Genomic DNA, 5,799 nt, shown 5'->3' with positions numbered 1-5,799 from the left:
AGCGTGAGGCTGAGACATCCCTGAAGAAGGATAACACTTTTTAGACATCGAGAATACGACAGATAGACTAGGCCTATCCACTAAGGCTGAACTATCTATAAACCGATCTACTCGTAGTTTAAGAGACAGCTCCAGGCTGTTTCATAATAATTTCTCGGTTGCGGCCATACCATGGAGAACACACTGTTTCCCGTCCGATCAACGTTAGTTAAGCTCCATAGGGCCACACTGAGTAGTGTAGTGGGAGACCATATGCGAAATTGTGGTGCTGCAATCTTTTTTGTTCTTGAAAGTTCTTCCAAGGTTTTTTCTTGAAGGATTGCTCAAGTATTTCAGCGGCAAGAAATGTGTTTTCGTATTACTGGAGTTTTGTTCCTGTAGTATGATCCTTTAGTCAGGCGGCCTTCGAAAAAAGCTTCATTTTCCGAATTTCTGCGATAGCTACAAAAGCTAGGCTTGAGTCAAATTCAACTCCTGTTTGTGCCGAACTTGTTGTGAATTTCAGGTTTTTCTTTTTTTGAAATGCTCTTATTGTTGGTAGGTTTCCTGTCTTTGAAAGCATCTCGTGTCCCAAGCTAAAGTGTCTGTATCATTCCTGTTTCACAAACCACTTCGACTGATCTCGCTGCATGACGCTTATAGTGCAGGGAGTTGGGAACAAGTGTTTAATTTATAGTCTGTGAAATTAGACTCTCTGTTGCTACCTATCCTCCGGTTAAAATGAACAAACCCTGTCTGAAGGAGAAGTCCTAGGTGAAAAATAACGCAGTGTCCCCGCATGCCCTTCTGTCGTGAATCATAAGCCTAGACCAAATTCCAAAAAGCTTTTGAATTATTTTCATCTCAATGGCATACATGGGCCTGCAAAATAAGTATATGCCATCGCAAAACCGGGCACTCATTCTAACATATTGCGCACGCGGAAAAATACAAGCATTTTGGCAATAGAGAACCTTGAAGAGCCCAAGCACACAGGTATGCAAGCACATACAGAGCGAGCAGTTCGTAAAGATCAAGCCAATTCATTGATATAACATGCTTACTAACCAACACACTCAATAACATGCCAATTCATCAAAAAAATTATATATATACTCACCAGAAAACATACCATTCATCAAAAAGCAATCAAAGTTACTAATAACACGACAATTCGTCAAAGATAAGGTCAAATCCAAATCAGTTTATCAAACAAACAAGCTCATCGGGTACATGTCAATCCAAAGAACAATCAAACTTATTGAGTAGCATGCCAATTGATGAATTGAAATGCCCGCTCACTAAGTAGCATTTCAATTAGTTGAAAATACCAAGTAACGAACGGCCAAAAAACAAAGCAAACTACCAAAAAAACACCTAAAACATCAACGCGTACAAGTACGCTAGTGATGTCGTCACCCATCGCCCGTCGTCACAGGATTGAAGTTCTCCACCAAGTTAAGCAACAACACAAAGCAGATCCAGCATGGCCTGATATAAACGCCTCCGGGTTACAAACACACATGTGATCCAGCCGCGTATATCCGCCCGTCCCTGCAAGTACAGTTTTCGGGATCCAGATGGACTGCTTTAGGTTTATACGCATTACCCCGACCCATGCGCAGTGAACCAGCTTTTATATAAATGCACCCGCTGCCTGTGAAGTCTTCCAAGCGCGCATTGAAACTATCAGCCTGCTTTGAGCCTTGGTCAATGACTGTTCTAGTATTTAAATACGGATAAAGATTCGTATAGCTACTAGGGGTGGTGAGAGCATGTGCACTAGTGGTGGTATCAGAAGAGCCGGCGACCGGAGAGAATCGGGCTCGATCTTAAGACACCTCTGATCAGAACTTAGGATTATTCTTGTTAGAGGCTGTGTCGTGACCAGGAGTTGTCATTTGGTAACGTCAGAATTGATTATGATGTGTATCTACAAAGGGAACACCTCAGGAAGGAAGAAGAAGGAAGAAGAAGGAAGAAATTCATGTAATTTAAAATATTTGGCCATATGTTCTGCAAGGATAACTCGCATTGCTCATCATGATGAACAATATTCAGCCTTAAGATGTGTAGTAGTTTTCAGAGTAAATTTAAAGGTAATTATTCCGCAGGTTTAATTTGAAATTTAAATAATTTCAATTTTTAAAAAAGGTCTTTGTGAAATCAGCCAACGTTTATGGAATTGATTACAGTAAACCCTTATTATTTAAAGTAATTACAATAGATGAATTAGCTAGACCTGGAGGTTAGGTTCAAACAGGTGTGGATAAAGATTGAGGAGTTTAGCACTTTATACACTTAGGTATTGTTTATGATACTTCGGTTGTTTAGATTAATAAAAAATATCTAACGGGATAAAGAGTACTATGGCATTATAATATCACACTTGTCCTTATTTATGTATTGCTTGAGTGGGCAGCAGGTATATTGAAAATTGAAACAAGATATCATAATGTATTCTCCAGCAAAACTGTCATCTGTAATTGGTTTTTGATTTCCTGGTGAACTAATTTTAATTCTAGTTCTCGTTTATCCTATAGTAATAGAATAAGATTATCATTACTACTAGTTTAGACTGTTATTTGGACTTGAAAATTTCTTCCACCTAACTACCTATTATTAATAAATTCTTCATGATAATACCCTCTTCGGAGTCTTTTAGACCGTTGGTGATGAATGACTATTCGAGGAAGAGTCATTTACCAGTCCGCATAGGTGTGTGCTCTACAATCAGATCTTGTCCGCATTCAAATATGATATCTTGTAGACGTGGTTTGCATTCATTTCCTGAAGGGTGGGTATCCTGGCGTAGCCGGCATGCTTAAATGGTGGGCATGGCGATCCCGCCGGAATGGAAAATCAGGATTGATGTGATCTATATTGAAGTTATTTATATTGAAGTTATGTATATTGAAGTAATTCAAATTGATGTCTTCTAGATTTACAATCATATTTTGACGCCCCTTCCATTGATTTGATCTGGATTGATGTGATTTGTATTACACTGTTGCAGCTATATTAATCTGTTGCAACTGTATGGCAATATGGCTTGATACTGGGGCCGGGGCCTGCCAACTGATGCCATGCACCTTTTTTAAGTAGATTGCGGATTTGTAAAATGTTTGCCTCCAAAACAATGCACATATATGGAAAATATCACTGTTCTAGGTTGCCCTACAAAACAAACAGAAGCAAGGTTGTGGTCAGAGTTTCACAAATCAACACGCACAAGAGCATATAGTTCATCCTAAGACGTAATCGAAATGAGTGTTAAAACAGTCTTCATAGGCCTTTATCAGAAGGCAGAGAGAGAAATCAGAGAATTGTTCTTTGATTTCAAAAGTAAGAAACAATCTGTAGATTCCGATGAATTTATACCACAAAGATTTAGGATTTGCTCTTGCAATTCTATATTCACTTTATGTATGAATGATGAGACATTCATCTTTGTTCCGTGAAAGATAAACCAGTGGTAGTAGCAAGCCTGTTTCCGGAGCTTGTAAAGAACTTGCACGGTACGAACAATCATTTAGTGTAAAATCAGTAACTTTTAAAAAGCATATCTTGATATTTCTTCGGTTGAGTACCTTCCAATGATGATCCTTCCATTGATGCGACTTAAATTGATGCCATTTATATTGACGTAGTTAAAATTGATCTAATTCTTATTGGAGTAATTTAAATTGATGTCACCTGGATTTATCTGCTTTCCATTGAAGTACCTTCTATTGATGACCCTTACACTAATGCAATTTAGATTAATGTGATCTACATTAATGTTCTTTACATTGATATGATCTGGATGATGTGGTTTATGTTGAGCCACTTTAAGCAATGTGACCTAGATTAATATGATCAAATTGTTGTACATTGCATTGAGGTAATTTAATTCAATGTAATTTAGACTGATGTGAACTATGTTACTGGATTTAGATTGATGTGCTTTACATTGATGTCCCTTCCATTGATGCGATTAATATTGATGTGCTCTACATTGAAGTAATCTATGTTGGTGTGATCCGGACAATGTCATTTATATTAGAGAAATTCAATTGATCTCATTTATATTGAAGTAACTTAAATTGACAAGTTTAAATTCACAACCATACCGGTGTCCCTCCACCGATGTTCCTTCATTGAAGTCCCTCACATTGATGTCCCAACATTGATGTCCCTTCCATTGAAGTCCCGTCCATTGATGTTCCTTACATTAATGTGATTTTAATACTTTTTTGATAACTCCAAGATAATTTTCTTCAAATCAGAGTAGTCTACTTATATCATTGTGTCTAATATGTGAAATAATTATATAAATTACTACTTTTTCAGTGAAATAAGAATGTTTATTATTTTTCTGTACTCAAATTGTTTTGACAGGTAGACAAGCATTTACTCAAAGTGATAACTTATTAGACCGTACCATTTCTTAACGTAAGTTATAAAGCAAACATCACTTCCTTCTTGTTTTGACAACTTAAATGTGCTTTGCTATTGAAAGTCGTAGAATAGAACGTCAAATATTTATGGATGTCATTTATATTAACGTAACATAGATTGATGGGATTTTCATCGAAGGAATTTTAATTGATGTGATCTGGATTCATGTGCTTTACATTGATGTACCTCACATTGCTGTAATTTAAATTCACAAGCATATACTGACGCCACTTAGAATAAATTGTTTTACATTGATGCCCTTCGATTGACTTGATCAGAAATTTGTGATTTATGTTGATAACCTATATTGACAAGTTCCAATCTACATCCACACCGGTGTTCCTCCACCGGTGTCCTTTCCATTGATGTTCCTTACATTGATGTGATTTATATTAAAATAACTTAATTGATGTGATTCTTCTTGGAGTAACTTAATTGATGTCATTTATATTGAAGTGACTTATTGATGGGATTTATATTGAAGTAACTTAATTGGTGTGGTCTGGATGTTGTGGTCTATATTGAAATAACTATATTGATGTCATTTACATTGAAGTAACTTTATTGATGTCATTTACATTGAAGTAACTCATTGATGGGATTATATTGAATGAACTTAATTGATGGGATTCATATTGAATTGGTCTTAATTGGTGTGATCTGGATGATGTGATTTAATTGATGTGATTTATATTGAGGTTTATATTGAAGTATTGCAATTGATGTGATTCATATTGAAGTGATCTTGACTGGTGTGCTCTGGATGATGTGATTTATATTGAAGTAACTTAAATTGATATGATCTAAATTGGTGTGGTCTGGATGATGTGCTTTATATTAAATTAACTTGATCGATCTCATTTATATTGAAGTAACTTAATTGATGCCAGTTACATTGAAGTATTTTATTGATGCCATTTATATTGAAGTAGCTTACTTGATGTAATTCATATTACAGTAATTTATTGATGCCATTTATACTGAAGTAATATAAAGTGATGTCATTCACATTGAAGCAACCTATATTTCCAATTCACATCCATACGTGTGCCCCCTCCACCGATGTCCCTCCATTGATGTCCCTTCCATTGATGTCCCTTCCATTGATGTCCCTTCCATTGATGTCCCTTCCATTGATGTCCCGTCCATTGATGCCATTTATATTTAAAACTTAATTGATGTCACTTACAATAAATTAACCTAATTGATGTCATCTACAATAAATCTACCCAATTGATGTCACTTACAATAAATTAACCTAATTGATGCCACTTACAATACATTACCCAATTGATGTCATTTACAATAAATCAACCTAAATGATGTTATTTACAATAAATCAACCTAAATGATGACATCTACAATAAATCAACCTAAATG

The sequence above is a fragment of the Metschnikowia bicuspidata genome (genome assembly GCF_001664035.1).
Source record: "Metschnikowia bicuspidata var. bicuspidata NRRL YB-4993 chromosome Unknown METBIscaffold_4, whole genome shotgun sequence".
Classification (NCBI taxonomy): domain Eukaryota; kingdom Fungi; phylum Ascomycota; class Pichiomycetes; order Serinales; family Metschnikowiaceae; genus Metschnikowia; species Metschnikowia bicuspidata.
This window is presented reverse-complemented; position numbering follows the sequence as displayed.